At 49.0% G+C, this 17,089-nt stretch overlaps 1 protein-coding gene across 6 annotated transcripts in view; it reads left to right on the top strand.

Moving 5' to 3' along the window:
• Nucleotides 1–17,089, top strand: part of MBP (myelin basic protein) — a 141,056-nt gene that overhangs the window by 13,015 nt on the left and 110,952 nt on the right.

The raw sequence follows: 17,089 nt of genomic DNA, 5'->3' as shown, positions 1-17,089 counted from the left end.
GGACCGGGAGCCCCGGGACTTCTGACCCAGGGCTGCACCTGGCGGAGGAAGGAGCCTCGCCAGCTCTTTCTAATGGACACTGTGCCGTGCGTTTATCCTGCCCTCATCCCGCTTCACTCGCCAGCTCTTCTGCCGCTCCCGGTGGCCTGTCCGGATGGTCTCAGGGTTCCTCCCAGTGTTCCTGGTTCGCTGTCTGCCTGTGCTGTTCCCTCACCTTGTTTCCAGGGCGTCTGCCTTCCCTGCTCAGCTTTTAGCAGCAGAGGCTCTCTTCCCGGGTTTAGTAGCATTTTGCTTACAAGGGGCTTAAATGTTCCGTTACACACTTACATTCTGGGAAGCTTAAAGTGTGTTTGACTCGTCTCAGTATCCTCTGCATAGTGCGTGGTGCTGGTATTTGTTGCATCCGCAGCCTAATGGGGTCCATGGATCCCAGTCATCATCATCCAGCTGGCGCATAGCAGAGTCTGAATCTTGCAGAAGTCATATGCCCCGATCTGCCTTCACCAGTCAGAAGAACGTGGGACATGATGAATTTGGCTTATTGTGTTGCCTTAAAAGACCAGATAAAACAGGAATTTAATAAAATAAAAGTGAATCTCATATTTTACGAGCTAGGTTTCTCTTAGCGTGTGTGTGTATGGGGGGGATTGGTTGCTTTTATTCTGTTTCTTTCTGATGTCTGAAAGTGTAATACCCTTGGAGTAGCTGAGACCAAGGAGCTATGAAGTGTAAACACCAGCACGGTTGTCTTCCTAGAAATATAAAGAGGATAAATTACATTTCAGGGACCAGCATAGTGCATTTACAGCTTCAATACATCATTTTATATTGCTCTATGAAAGGCAGTGTGGTTTTAAAAGGGAGATGATGATTCTCTTATTTCAACATTATTCTCGTATGTCAAGACTTATTTTTGAAGATAGAAGGATTTAAACCAGGTATTAAAATCTAACCGTATTCATTTCAGACTGATGGCTTGAAATTATATGAGGGGAGGTAGGATGTAGAAGTACATAAACCTGGCAAACCACCTTGCCGAGAATGCAGAGAAATGTCGCAGTGAAAGCCACGGTGGGCTGTGGATATAAATATGCATGTGCATAGCAATACCAAAATAAGTGCGCTGTAGGAACGTAAAGTAAAGTTTAATGTGAGGGTAGATGGAAACCTGGACAAAATTTCACATCATTTAAAACAAAACACATTTGCTCATGACGATGGGAATGGTCCCAGGCAGTGTTTTGTGAGGGCTGATGTGATATGGTCATCTCTCTGAGTCTAAACCTCTGTGGTGCAAATTCATTAGCTTTCCTGACATGTGTCAAAGACGAATTTGAAAAATGTACCGTGGACTCAGCCCACCAAGTTTATTCCCGACCTCTTTCTGCTGAATTATACTCCGTTACCGTGATACCTGTGGTCAGAGGCGGCCCTGAAGGGTGATAGTTCTGGTCTTCCACGTCCCAGTGCCGTCCCCTCCCTTTTCTTAGATTAATCCTCATCATCACTGTTCTGGAGTTTTCTGCACAGAGCTGAGTGGTGGGTTTCGTGACTAATTACAGAGGTTTTGGTCGTGTATCATGGAGACCCAGGGAAGGCAGAGATGACAGTGGGCAGAGAGGGAGAGGGCAGTGTTCGCTCGTTCCTCAGAGCGGCTTAAACCTCTGGGTCTTCACGAAAGAAGGGAGACAAACCCCAGCTGAGGTCCCGTCAGAGCTCCAGCCTTAGGCCCAACTGTTAAGGCCCCGCGTGTCACCTGTCTGCACAGGTGACCAGGCTGTGACCAGGTAACGGGCTGCCCTCTGCCCAGAGGCCAGTGGCTGCACCAGATGCTGTATACTGACCTGGTTTCAGATGTTTCTGTTTTAACATTTGGATGAAGCTTACGTGGACTATGATCTCTAAATGAGAGCTTTGGAAAAGATAATTGATTCGCAGAAGAACCCTCGCTGAAAGTCTATCAGTGCTGGTTCCTCCGTATTGTGATGAGTAATTCATGTGCTGAGCACAGACGCCCGCTTACTGGACCACAAGTCCGCCTTGCTTCCTGACGGATAGAGTCCCTGTCTCGTCTCGTCTCTACGTTGGATGCCGTCCCGCCCCACTGAGGGTCTGCATTTGCCCTTGATCATGGGCGCCCTTGGTCCTGGCTGCATGTTCCTGCCTCGTGTGCAGGCCTCCAGCCACTCGAAGTGCCCACTCCTCCTGAGCTCCTGGTGGCCGTGCCTTGCTGGTGTCCGCCTTGAGCTGGGGGCAGGCAGGTCTGTCTGCAGGGCAGGGGCAGCACACGCCGGCCATCATTTCCTCAGGAGCGCCCGTGAACGGCAGGGGTGCCCACCCCCACTTCCTTTTTGCAGTGTCCTGTATGCCTTTTGAACAAGGGCTTCCGTTTTCGGGGGACCCTGCCCCTAGGTAGGCCCCAGCCCTCCTAGCTCCCTTGGTGTGCGAGGCTGGGGGCACCTCAGCTGCTCCTCAGCTGTGCTGGTCCTCGCGGCCACGTCGGCCCCTCCAACCGTCCCCCGGTTCACACGTTGCTCTGGTCAGGTGTGATGCCGCAATCCAAGGTTGGGTCTCGTGCTCTTTGTGTGTACATGTGTGTACATGTGGGCACACGTGTGGTTTGGGGTAGAGGGAATAGCTCAGTGTTTCAGTTCTGCGTTCTCTCATTCACTTAACAGGTGTTTGTTGAGTGCCTGCAATGTACGTCACTGTCGTAGGTGCTGCAGACACAGCAGGGGACCAGACAAAGGCCTGCCTTCATTGGATGGCCCGTTACATCTGCTGCCCTGAGGGCAGGCCTCTGGGGAGCCGGCGCTGACAGTGTGTTGTGTTTTGCTTTCCTGTGTATACCCTGCCTAACCCTAAAAAGGATTTGAAGCAAAAACACGTTAGATGAGGCAGGAGGATTCTCTCCTCAAAGCGACAGGCAGGATAATGTATATTTAGCTGTTCTTCCAGCACCCTGAGAACAAAGAGGAGGAATGCAGCGTGCATGAGCATGTGTGTGCTTGTGTGCACTGTGTGTGCATACGTGTGTGTGCATGTGTGCGCGGTAGAACCCAGCTCCTCTGCTCTGCTCCTTCGCTGCTTGCTCTGGCGCTGAGCACCTGGTAGACACTCAAATAGTGAGTTTCATCACATCTTGTCTTGGACTCAGACTCCGGCTTCAGGAATCCGGCCGTCAGCAGTCTGACACGATATGGGCGGCTTTGCCTAAACCTTGTCAGGAAACGCTTGACGGGTAAAGATCCTGGGGGTTGCAGAGCAGGCATGGGAAGTCCACGCCCATCGCTGTGAGTCAGAGTGCTGTTACCGACTGCAGGACCCGAGCCCCCCAGTGTAGCCCCCCGCTCCCCAGGAGGCCAGCAGATGGGGCGCAGAGAGACCGGGTGAGCCATCTGAGGCCACCCAGCTGCTTAGAGCTAATGGGACAAGAATTTCTGCCCCAAACCCGTTTTCTCGCTTTTCCTCACACTCGTTTGCTCTTTCCAGTAGGTTCTGCCCTGTCGTTAGATGTTACCATCATTTGAAGTCTGTGATTGGGTCAGATAAGAAACATTTTAATTTAGGGAGAGTGTAAGTGATTAAGTCACTTTACTATAACTTCGGCATGGTCACAATTTATCAGGTAGAGCACATCACTGTGAATATACTCTGCTGAGGTGTTTGTACTTTGCAAACCATATTCTTTATTTCCTATGAAAGAGATTCCTGGATAATCTTGATTTTGTTGGAGCAATAAAATTATAAGGCCTCAACCTAGTGGTAATAAATCATTGCCTTCTGAAAGGATATTGATCTTTTTAGGCCTTAAAAATGCCAGTTAGAAACTAAATGGTGTGCAGAAACCACTGGAAAAGTTCAATTTCAAAGTGCAGCCTGGTTGGCAGTCTTACGTTTATAGTATATGTTATACACTCCAGATATTTGTCATTTAATTATTCACTTAAATGCCATTTTTCCAATAACAGAGATTTAAAAGAGACTTGATTTCCTGATGTATTCCTATAACGCTTCGTTATTTACCGTCGCCTGTGATAGTTTTCACACCGAAGGAAAAAGGTAGAGGGCTTTGTCAAAGTTGTCCTCATTGTATTTTGAGTCATAGGAACAAACATTAAAAGGTGTGAAATGGAGGAGAAGATGCCTTCTAACATTCCCACGGAGTGCTTTCCTTAAATCCAGGACAATGCACTGAGAAATCCTCTTTGGGAGGAAATTAAATGGCTTGCCCAAGTCATCTACCAGTTCACAGCCCAGCTTGAACTAGAACTCTGGAGACTGCAGACTGTGATGTGGCTGTGGATACAGCTCAGATCAGGCCAAACCGAGGCTCCGCGGGGCCCTGCCAGCAACTGCTGTGCCAAGCTGTGTGACCCAGTCTTTCTGAACCTCGTGAGTTTCAACATCTGTAAAATGGGGACCATAATAATAGCACCAGCCTCAACCTAGTGTGGAGGGGATGAGGAAGATGGACTTCTGAAGTGCTCACCTAGCACCTCGCACGTGGTAAACCTGTCATGGTGGCTGCCATCAAAGGTTTCTTGCCTCCAAAGCCGAGATCCTTTTCACTGCATCATACTCTCTTGGGACCCGTCTCCTCCCTTTTCTTTAAACATAATTGTCATTTGACAGCATCCTTTATCTTTCTATTGTGCCCCAAGAAGTAAACACTCACCCAGTGAAATGTTGCACCCTCGTGTGAAAATTTGGCACTCAGTCGATGGGTTCTGATCCAAGTCTTCTGGGGGACCATGGTGCAGTTAACGACCACCCGTAGCATTCTCTTCCTTGATTGGAATCTGGAAGGTTCTGGGAAGCTCTGAAAGGAATTCATCCAATAAAATGTTGCATGCCCATGTGAGGATGAGGTGCCAATCAGGAAATCAGCTCTCTCCTGGGGGACCACTTTGGGGTTGGTGATTAGAATCTGGAAATTGTAGATCATCAATTCTAGTATTCAGATGTCCTCTGTGTTTTCAGAAAGACTGGGGTTATCTTAGTCAAGACCAGACTATAGCTGTTTTGGCCCCAGGCCACGTGTAAACCTATGGCCTGAGCTGACACATTTCTTCCCTACACACAGCTGTCAGGAGCCATCATGCCTCATGTCAAGGAATTTATGAGTTGTTCTGGAGGTGGATTATCATACACCCAGTTAAACAAATATTGTTATGTCCTTTGATCACTGGCTCTGGCCATGAGTAATGCCCAAAGTGTTCACGTTTGGGCATTACCAAGGTCAGTGTCCTGGGTCGTATGGCACACAGGCCTGTAATAATGACACTCGCGTGACACCCAGCCGTAGCTAAGGAGGGAGATGCCATTGGAGAGGGGGCCCGGGGGCAGGTCACAGAAGGCAGAGCTCCTGCTGGGTTTTTTATTCCTCTGACTAATGCTTGTATCCCCAGGTGCCTGTGAAATTATTAGTCAGTTATTTCCACAGCACCTCCGGGAAGTAGGATTCACCATCTGGGTTTGCAGATAAGGAGGAGCAAGAGCCACACCCGTCAGAGCCAGGAGGAGAGCACCACCTGGAGTGGGGCACCCCCTGGGCTCCTCTGTCATTCATTCGCTGTAATTCAGTCAGACCCCCAGGACTGCGAGGTCTCCAGACTTCCCGGCTGCCCGCGGAGGGGAGTGTGTGCCCTGTGAGAGTCAGAAAGGCCAGTCTCGACATGCCTGCGGGCCGGGCTCGCCGGGTGCTGCTGTGGAGCAGGACCAGTTCACGGGACCTTCTGTGTTTAGACGGAGAATTTCGTCTCTCCCCGTAATAGCTACAAAAAGCTAAACAGCTTACCTAAAGTGAATGTATAAACAAGAGATTCTTAAAGTTCGTCTCACTTAAGCATGAATGAAGCACTGTTTGACGTGCTGCTTTTCTCCTTCAAGAAAATGCTTTGTTGTAGTTGAGAGGGTGATGACACCACAAGCTGGGGACGCCAGAGAGTAATTTGATGCCCTATTCTGATAAGAGCCTTATCTACAAAGTCAGGTGATGCCGTGAGCCACAAACTCAAGGGACCACAATCGTATTTCCAACAAACTCCATTTGTCGGTAATTCTATAATATTCTTTTAAAATAATTTTTGGTAACTTTAAGGCAGTGTTCTTCGGTGCTGTGCATCTATTTAAATCTGACAAGCCTGGATGAAACAAAGAATGGGGATAACTAGCTTACAGATATTATCTGATACCCCAAAGCAGAAGTTCCCATCCCCGAACATCGAGAAGCGCCTTCTTCTCAGACACGTCTTACGTGATGGGTCGAGATGGCGTTTGGGAACTTTTTCTGTTTCTAAGTGCCGTCAGAACACTAGCCCAGTGCTGGGCCCTGGAGATTGTGGAGAGGCTGGGTCCCAATTCCTTCCTTGGAGAACCTTGTTCTAGGATGGACGTGGGCTTCTGAGGCGAGCTTTGACTTTGTCCTTCTGGGAGAGTTATAGGCTAAGTCCGTTTGCGCTGCTACAACAGAAGACCATAGACTCAGGGGCTTAGGCAACAGGCGTTTGTCTCTCACAGCTCTGGAGGCTGGGAGTCTGGAAGATTCTGTGTCTGTGAGGGCCCTCTTCCTGGTTTGCAGATGATGTCTTCACATGGTAGAATTGGCAAGGGAGGAATCTTTTTTTTTTTTTTTTTTTTGGTGAAGAAGATTGACCCTAAGCTAACATCTGTGGCAATCTTCTTATATTTTGTATATGGGATGCCTCCACAGTGTGGCCTGATGAACAGTGTTTAGGTTCATGCCCAGGATCCAAACCCATGATTCTCAGGCTGCTGAAGTAGCACACATGACCTTAAGCGCTCAGCCACCAGGCCCAGCCCCCCGTTTGGGTCTTTTTTATAAGGGCACTAATTCCATCCATGAAGGCTCTACTCTCATGACCTAATCACCTGCCAAAGGCCCCACTCCTAACACCATCACCTTAGGGGTTATGACTTCAACATAGGAATTTTTAGAGGATACAAACATTCAGACCATAGCACAAGCTTTCTTAGTCTAGGCAAACTCAGCCCTCTGGAGAGCTTGCTCATCACAGTGGAACTGAATAGCTATCCAAAAATGAAGGAACAGCGTTCGTCTCCTACCTGACCCTCTGTTGGTGCCACCAGGAGGATCCTGGTCTTGAGCAGATTCAGAGTATTCAGTCAATTCTACATCATGCTCAAACTGCACTCATTGTCTCTGGTACCTCAGGGCCTTTGCACAAGCCGTGCCCTCAGCCTGGAGCACTCTTTCTCCTTCTAAGAGCTCCCTCCCTGGTGTCTCTATCTGCACCTTCCACTCATCCTGTGTGTCTCCATCTATTTGCTACCTTCCCTGTGAATTAGTGTCCTGTGGCTACTGTAACAAAGGGCCACAGACTGGCTGGCTTAAAGCCACAGAAATGTATTCACTCACAGTTCTGGAGACCAGAAGTCCAAAATCAAGCTATCGGCAGGGCCCTGCTCCCTCTGAAGGCTCGGCAGAAAGGTCTGTCCTTGTCTCTGCCAGCTTCTGGTGGCTGCTGGCAATCCTTGGCCTCCCTTTACTCGTAGACACAGCAGTGCAGTCTCTGCCTCCATCGTCACATAACGCTTCTTCCCCTGCTGCTCTCTGTGCGTCTCTGTGTAAATCCACCTCTCTCTCCTTTCTCTGATGAGGACACCACTCCCTGGATCAGGGCGCATCCTAAGCCAGCGGCTCCTCATCTTCCCTTGATGACATCTGCAAAGATCCTATTTCCTAATGAGGAAATACGTTTACAGGTGCCTACAGTTAGGACTTGAACGTAGCTTTCAGGGGAGACACAGTACAACCCACAACATCCCGGGAAGGGTTCCTGGACCTCGGTGGCTGGGGTTATGTGCCCCCCTCCACCACCACTGAGTTATTTAATTTTATTTGAAAGGTTTGTTCTGGTTGATCTCCCGCATTAGACACTAAATGCAGTGAAGAGAGAGGGCGTGTTTGTTTGGACGAAGAGTAAGCAGGCAGTAAGGAACTCACACAGTCCGTGTTGGTGAAAGGCAGAGAGTAAAGTGTTTTAAAACTGTCACCCTTATGATGTTGTGTCTTTTAGCCGCTTCTAGGACAGTGAAAGAAAGAACTAAAAAGGGACCTTCTGAGTGACAAAACTGTGTGCTGTCATTTGACTGTTACTGCCCCCAACTTGAACTTCCAGGAGACACAACACTTGCGTGCCCTGCCCGGGGGAGGCAGCGTGTGGGTGTCTGTGGTGGCGTCAGGGTCCCCCGGGAAGGTCAGGCGTTTCCTGTGTGGCTGCCTCTCATGGAACATCCTCCGGGAGAGGAAGTGGAGGGGTCTGGCCCACCGAGGCGTTCCCTCAGGCGAGGTGAAGTGTGCCGTCTGTCTGAAGAGGAGACGGTGCAGGAGGAGCGCTGGATTGTGCTGAGGCCCAGCGCAGTGGCGTCAGAAATTCCGCATGAGCCACAGCAACCTCCCCCGCCCACGTGGCCTCCTCCTTAGGACGGTGTGTTCACCCGCCCCCCACCGTCCGTGACACTTAATTCACAGCTCTGCTATGCTGCTTCGTGAAGCGCCTAAAGTTAAAATGGCTTGAACTCTCGGACTTCGTCGTTCCCGCACAGGCTGCCGGCTTTCCTGCCGTGGAATAGCTGCTCTCTCTCCTCCCTGTTGGATCCGGGTACCTTCCGGAAGGTCCAGCATGAGAATGGGCTGTGGAGTGCTCTTCCTTCCCCCGGTTCCCTGTTCTCACATGTCCTAAAGGAAATCCCCCACTTCCAGGGGCCCTCCAGTCAGTGCCGGCTCTCCAGCTGTCCACGTTGTTAACCAGCAGCCAGTTAACTGACTGCCCACGTCGGGCCCCGGATTTCTGCCCTGACCTTGGGGAGCTGACGGGGGGCAGTGCCAGGTCCCGGTGAGGCGGAGCGGGGTCTGGTTCCACAGACTTGCTCCTGAGCTCCCCGCTGAGCTTCCCCAGGTGGGGCAGGGGCTGTCCGTTCTGCAGACCCAGCAGCACGTGTCTGAGGCAGCGAGAGGCGTCTCCAAATGACATCGTTGTCTGCCCTCCAAGCCTACACTGACTTATTTTAGCCCTAATTTGTTGATAATCTGAGAAGCAGGCTCCCCTCACCGGTGGTAAACGTGGAGCCCCATTGCACGCCCGGAGCCCGGGATGGCCCAGCACAGCCACACACCTGAGTCTTCAGGGTCACAAATTCCCACCCGGAAAACACCCCTGGGTGATGCGAGGCCGGGCACCCTGCTGACTGAAGGTGCCGAGCACAGAGCTGGCGTTAAAGCTTCTGAGGATGTTCAAGAATCTGAATCTAAAGGTTTTTGTCAGTGGCGTTATTTCAAAGATGTGGACTCACGAGTCTCTTTGGGCTCCTTCACCCAACGCCATCTGGGCATCATGGACAGATCGGAAAGAGATGTCATGCTTTTTTGCATTTCTTACACATTTTCACAGTTGTGCAATCTGGGTCTCACAACCAGCTGATCAAGGAGATGGGGCAGGCGTGGTTGCTCCACTTTATCAGTGGGGGACCAAGGCTGAGTTGAAGTAACTTGCACAAGGTCAGATAGGACGTGACCCCACTGATGCTGTTTTCCTCCTAACGAGCAAGCTTCTTAACTTAGAAAAGCCCTCCATTCTACCTCTGTTCTTGAGAGAGAGCTCCAAATCCTGAAAACACTCAGTCTCTCCCAGCCGTGAAGCCTTTAGTCCTTTCATCTCAAAGACTCACACTGGACCTTGTCTGTTTCCGGTGAATTTTAGTGCGGTTGTGAGGTTCATTGGGTGAGGCAAGAAAGCAGACTTTTTCTTCTTGTTTAGTCTGTGGTGTCCTCAAACACCTGATTTGTGATTTGACACAGTTCAGACGTCCCCATGGGTGGTCCGCGTGACACATTGTGATGGAAGGAGGAGCCTGGGGAAGCTCGTGGGGCTCAGAGGTCAGCTGTCACAGGCCTTTGTGAAACTGAATGTGGCTTCTTAGCTTCCTGCCCCTTGTTCCAGTCTGTAAAATGGCCTATTTCTTCTGGTCTTGTGCGCAGGTGTGTGTGTGTGTGTGCACGTGTGTGTGTGTGCGTGTGTGGTGGTGGTTTTGGTGGTGTTGGTAGCTGTTTACTGTGTTCTGAACACAGGGTGTTACAAGAATCCTTTTGACATAAGAAGTAGAATGGTTGTGCACAGAAAGCAGGTGCCGTGCTTGGGTCCTGGTACCGAGGAAAAGATGGGGGAGGGAGAGCAGCAGAACAAGGAGATTGAAGGATGAGGCCTGTCCTTTAGTTTCATTCTGTTCTTTCAGATATTTTTGTTTTATTTGATGCATGAGTTCCTTGGTCTTTTAAATTTGCTCTCTAGGCTCGCTTCTTCTCAAGGTCAGAAAAGCAGTCATGTTGTCTGCCCTCCAGCTTCGCGCTGTCGCCCAACTTTTAGGGCGGTGGCATCTATTGTATCTCTCAGGGAGGACGCAGGCTCCACAGCTCTTGGCAGACCACAGCCACTGCGGAAGGGGGCCTCTGAGGAAGCACCAGCTGCCGAGTCCCAGGCCCAGTGGGTTGGCTCTGTGGGCCCAGGCGCGTCAGCCCTGGGTCTGGAGAGGAGGCCTCTCCCGGGCGGTCAGCCCACAGCTCTCCGGAGGGTTCATTCTGTTGTGTATTTAGCTTTCCCAAAAAGGAAATGAGGATGCCCCTTTGGAATTTCCACTGTTTCCTCTTTTATTACCCTTATTCAGGTTCTCCCATTCCTGGGGCACCCTGTCTACACTCTCCCATCAATCTAAATCCTATAGTTTCTCCCTCAATATTCGGTACACAATTCAGAGGTCAGAGAAGCCTCTTCTGGTGTGTGCAAATCCACAATCATCTGTCCCTCACTTTTCGCTCTTCCAGAGTGTGCAGTGAGGCCACCTCCAAAATACAAAAACAGGCCCCTAAGCACTGGGTGGCTCCTCAGCCAATTCTGGGTGATGGATGTGTTTCACCCCAAGGACCCCCACATCCACCCTTTCGGCCTGTGTTTGCTGGGTGCTTCCTGGGTGCCGGCACTGCTGGCCTCTAGGAACAAGATGCTGAGAGCCGCTGGGACCCAGCAAAGAGGTTAGGGAGCAGTTGTAACAGTGGTAGTAACAGTGACATCCATTTACCTTTAAAGTCTAGTAAAAAGCAAAGGCTCCATTAATGGTTAATGGCAGAAGTACAAGGAGTGTTGAAAACATCACTTTAGAGATTTTAAAGAGCAGAGAAAGTAGAAGTTACCCCCTTGGTGGGATTTTAAAATTCTGTTACCATAAGCATATGTTAGTAATCCTCTTTGCTGGGAAGGACTGTAAGGGGATTCCAGTGGGTAGATTTTAAACTATTAATTGTAATTTATACATTTTATAACGGATTATCATGTGCCTGTTTGGGTCTCTGTGTTATAGTTCCAGACACAGAAAAGAAGTCTCATCTTGAGTTTCTTTTGAGTGCCCCTCGGTCATAGTGAAGTGGGTCATTGAACGATTGTTTCATAACACTTGTCTCTGGAGGAAGGCCCATTGCAGATGTCGTCACATGGCCACATGGGCTGAAGGAAGCCTGGGAAACGTGGTCCCTGGCCGGGCGGCCACGCTGCCAGCCACTGTGCAGGGGCCTCTCCCCAGAAGAAGGGGAAGTGGATGTTGGGGAGGATGCCTCTGCCACGAAGAGTGGGAAACCTCTGTTCTTATAACAAAGCAAAATGGAAGTTCATAATCTTATTTGTTGGGCACTTTTAAAAGGGTGCTGTTGTCTGTCTCGGAGGTCAGCAAACCTTCCTGTGGAGGACCAGAGGGTGACTCTTCCTGGCCTCCGTGGAACTTGCAGGCTAGCCAGGACGCGCACTTTTGCCAGTTACACACAACTTCCAACAGCTTCAAGTCTTTTGAAGGCAAGAAGGGGATCCCAGGAGATCATGTAACCTAGAGGTTCATTTAGAGTAAGGTGTTAGAGAAGATTGCTTTGAGAAATTTCAAAATGTGCAATTTTAGGAGCAGCACGTGTATGTTTTTCTGGCTTACTAATTCATAATTAGAAGTAGACCCAAGAAAGCATACTCTGGGGTGGAGTATTGGTTTATCTGTTTTGCAGACGAAGGGAATGCGGCGTCCAGGCCAACGATTCCTAAGTCTGCTTGTGTCTTTTCACCCTGTGCCATCCCCCAAGGGCGTCTCAGTGTGGAGTTTCTGGCTGATCCATCTCACCATCCTGTACTCTCTACTAGGCTCTCTGTGAGTCAGGAAGAGTAGGGGTCTTTTCAAGGCCCGGGGTTCTCAAACTCAAATCCCCCTCACAGCTGTGAAGTCAGAGTCCGGGGTCCCAACGCAGATTCCTATTCAGCAGGACCAGGGTGGGGCCCTGGAATGTGGATTCCTAAAGAGCTCCAGGTGATACTGCGGGCCGGCCGCCACACCTGCATAGCGCTGCCCAGGTGGCTGTGACTCAGGCCCTCACCTCCTCCCCAGGCACCTGACCTTCTGTCTGTCCTGCCTGGGAACTCGTGACGGTGTGGGCTGAGCACTCGTGTGGCTTCCCACTTGTGCCACCTCTGTGGCCCAGGGGAGACCTCAGCCCCTGTGTCCTTCTTCTCAGCCCCTCCCCACAAGTGACACCCCACTGGAGTTTTTACTGTCAATATTCGCACTTACACAAATGCATGTAGAACAGAGAAAAAAATTACCCTGAAATATTATACATAAATAATTGTGCGGGAGACCAATGGACAGACACATCACCCTCTGGCTCTCTAGTGAGTATGAAGCAATATACTTATTGAAAATTTTTTAATACAAGAAAGTTGAACTTTTACAGTTAAGATAAATGTGGAAGGCTAGCCCTTTGGAGTCACAATTAACTTCCTCTTTGTCTCATACTGCATTCGGCACCTTATGGAACATACAAGCCATTCTCTAAGGAAGGGACCAGAAGGCAATTATGTTATTGATATGTCGTCAGGGCCTGAGGCTTTCCAGTCTGTTACCTTCCTCCATCCTCCATGTCACCGACTGCAGGTATGATGGTCTCCATTTTCGAGGATGAGAAATAGGAAGCTACAAGAAATGAAATTTGCTGAGCTCTGCCGTAAATAATTATTGGCAGACATGGAATTAAAATCCAAATAATTCCTCACATGCACTTTTCAGCAGCTGCTATTGCAAGATCTTAAGCAGGGAATATAGAAAATCTGTGCTGTTTTCATTATAAAACTTGGTTATCCGCATACAGGTGTTTATAAAAACAGGTTCTTGTAATTCATACAGTTTCTCAAGGCTACTTGTCGGAGTAAGGTCTTACTTCTCTTTATTGTGTTGATTAGTAACTTTGAAATCTATGCTAGTCTAGACCTACTGTGACACTTTTTGCGTATAAGACATATTCCTCATGTAAAGAATGTCCAGCTAATCCCTAGTTTTAACTAAAATATCCCTAGAGGCACTCACACACTCGTAGCTAGATTCCGTCTTCCAAACTCTACTCTCACAACTGTAAAATGGGAATAAAGCTTACAGGGTTATTCCTGTAACTGTGTAACTTAGAAGGCATGTAGAAATGTGAGGATAAAGCAAATCTCTGAGGAATGAATCCTGGATCTCCACAGAAACATTAATTTTAGGAGTGCTTCCATGAACATGGACTCCAAAAGAAAAAAATACCTATTGTACAGTCAACAGCATCTTATGAAACCAAAGCCTGAGACTGGAAGTCTATAAAAATAGTACGGCCGCGGTCCATTTCCTGTGACACGGGCATAAATACAGCCAGAGGAGGTGATCACCAACGAGCCCGAACGCACACTGAGGTGCGGGTGACGGACGATTGACTCCACGCCATGAGGAATTCCATCCCGCATCGCTGCACCTGACGCGCCTGTTCATCTCCTCACGTTTGGGAGGTTGGGGGGCACAGCAGACGATTCGGGGAACCTCATCCAACAAACCACCTATCCAGGAAGACTCGGATTGAGGCCTTCTCCACCTCACGATAAATTTACCGAAACAAAAGGTTTCATAATAATCTCCTTGCCTGTAAAAACACTCAGAGGAACTTCAGAAATAGCCACTTGAGCGTTCTAGTGTCGGGGGCCTCTCTGAGGTTTGGGGAACGCCTCTCTCGAGTATCCTCTTCTCTTTCTCTTTTCCACTGCCCCACCAAGTGCAGTCTTGAGCCAGCAGAAGCCACGTCCTTCCTGGGCTGGGTCGTCTGTGACAGGCAGGCTCCCTTGCCACGGCTCTTTGTGCCGTGTCGCTTCTGGGCTTCTCAAGGGCCCCTGGGAGTTTCACTGCTTTGCCTTCCCTTCACCTTGGCAGTTCGAGAGTGGGTGTCCACATATCTGAGAACCCACATAAAGGTCTCTGCAATTTGCATGCGATCGTGGGTAGCTGGATGCTGTTTCCTCAGCTGCTCCCCACCCACCCCGGAAACATGCATCTGGTGCGAGGGAAGCAAAAGGTAGAAACCAGCCAGCCCTAGAGCTCACCTTCACCCTAACCCTAACCCAACCCTAAACCCAACCCAACCTTAACCAGCCCCTACGGTTTGTTTCATTCTCAGCAGCACAGTGAGGGAGTTTCCCTTACTTCCACTTTATAGGAAACTGAGGCTCAGAGAGGTGGAGGAACTTGCCCTAGGTCACTCAGCAGGAACCTGGATTGGGCTCTGGGTCTCAACTGCCCTGTCTGCACTTTAAAGACTTAGAACTACCTGTAGAACTATCTGGTTAAAGTACCAGGTAGGGGTTGTCACCTCCATGCCCCCAAGCATGTCAGCATCACCGTTCTCTTGTCTCCATCCAGTGTGGATGTCCTTGTTCCTCCAGGACCTCCACCACCATGACGGTAAGGAGTCTCAGCTGCATTAGGAGCACCTTATTAAAGATGAAAGCCAACAGTAAGGATGGGATTGCTTTCCAGTAAATCTGGATTACTGACTTTTACTGGATGTGCTTGGTTTTGGCTCTGTAGCTAACACAAAGTGTTGATAATCATGTAAACATCATGGAAATTTTCAGTAATTCAGGGACCGTTTGGAAATCTCATTTAGAATGGAATTTCAGCCTAAGGAGTCTGTGGCTGTCCTGATACCGCCGAAGTCTTCCCCTCTCCCAGCTCTAGCCCTCCACTGCCCCTGCCCCCACGTCCCTTTTTTGTTATTTCACTAAAAGCCTCTTACAATACCCAGAAATGCTCAGAGTCAGCCCAGCTTCCATGCGGCATTCCACATGTGCACCAGATTCTTCTCCTGCTGTCTCAGTTTGAGTAATTGCAGAAATGCGATGAAATGAATGTGACCTCCCGACGGCGAGCTCTTTCGCCTGCAGATGGTTCTCTTCAGCATGTTACGGAGGCCAGCTGCTGGTGGGGAGTTCTTAGGCACAGTTCTAGAAAGACACACAGCCTTCTGGAGGGCCCCCTCCCGTCTCTCAAGGCAGGCGGGCAGAGGTAACTGACGGCAGCCAGCTGCCCATCATCCATCTCTCATTGTCTTCACCGCGGTACTGCGGGATGCGTCTCAAGGGCTGATGCTCAGAAAACGTTTTCCCAGCGATGGAGGGCCCTGATCTGAGAAGACCGTCACACGTCCGTATTACTTCGCTCTTCCTGTCTTTCTCTCCTGCCAGTGTGTAAAGTGTGCATTTAAGGCTAGACTTGCCTACTCTAATTGACACCTATAAAATCAATTCTGGCAATATGAGATGCCAGTCAAAGCTAGCAAGTTTTGTACAAACTCAAAAGTCTGTCCTGGACTTTTGTTACTTCGGTGTATTCTGTGTCCCATAGTCCTGAGTTTTCTAAATATTGATTAAAGTATTTCACAAACAGTCATCCCAAATATACTGTAAAGTTTTGCTTTGAAGCATGATAAAGGTTTTGATCCGAACAGCCTGGCTTGGAGGAAGCATCACCTGTCTCCGAGGAGCCGTGGAAGCATCTGTGGTGGATTTCAGTGTGCTCCAAAGGCCTGTGTCCAAAAATAGCTCTCCCTTTGTCCACAGGCAACTCCCAAATATTTACAGTTCCCACACTGTTCTGATTTAGGTTAAATCCTTAGAGATTTGTTTTCTGGATGGAGGGAACATCGCATTGGGATTTGCCTACTGCCAGCTGGAGAGATGGACCGAGGAGGGGGAGGAGGAGATGGAGACAGTAAGAGGGGGTGACTAGGGATCAGAGGCTGCTGAGTTTGAGATGCTGCCCAGCTGAGAACATAGATGGTAACACGAGGTTCTTTATGCCAAGATGGAAAACCCCCAAAAGTCCAAGTTGTCAACTTTAACAAAAAGAAGTTAACTTTTTTTTACCTGTGCTTAGTTTTAAATGGACTAATTCTTACTTGTTAAACAGGGAGATAGAGCCACAGCTGTGTGAAGCATTGTTGCTCTATGCATTGTACACGTATTGCAAGTTCTCAGTATTTCATTAAAACAACAGTGCAGGGAATTAAAGAGACGTCAAACCTCAGAATGACAGCAGCTCTACACCAGCATCCAGACCCACATCTCTCGCCAGGAACACACCCGTTCATGATCTCTGACTACTGTTTAGACCCGAGAGGACAAAAAAGAATTCTTTCTTTCCTTTTTGTACCCATTCTTACCAAGTAAAGCACCTTATGTGCTCCAAACCTCCATTTTCCCAGTGAGATTACCCCATCAATGTTTTTTTGTTGTTGTCTAATTTAGATAAATTAGGAAGGTAGGTGATATCTTCCACCTGATACCAAAATTATCTGCAAAAGTAGACCTGAATTTTTAAGAGCATACATTTTTAAACACTGGTTTTTTTCGCTCTTGTGTCATGAAACCTGAGGAAGTCACGTGACTCTTCACAGCTAGTAGTGTTTTTATCACCACCGGAACCAGTCTTTGATTTACCAGAGCACATTATCTCTGCTTCCATCTAAGTCATCTGAACTACAGCACTTTTTAAAATCCCTCTGTGCGTGGGGCTCTCATTGGAAATGTTCTCGCTGCCCCAGTTTCCATTTACATAACATGAAGGTGGCTAGCTGTTTACGGTCTCTACCGGGTAACAACCCACCATACACCCTACACCCCACACCCACACTCAGAGGTGTCGCTGCAAAGATCCATTGCTTCCT

Source organism: Equus caballus, chromosome 8 (genome assembly GCF_041296265.1).
Source record: "Equus caballus isolate H_3958 breed thoroughbred chromosome 8, TB-T2T, whole genome shotgun sequence".
Lineage (NCBI taxonomy): Eukaryota > Metazoa > Chordata > Mammalia > Perissodactyla > Equidae > Equus > Equus caballus.
The sequence above is the reverse complement of the archived record's forward strand: the minus strand, read 5'-3'. Positions and strand labels throughout refer to the sequence as shown.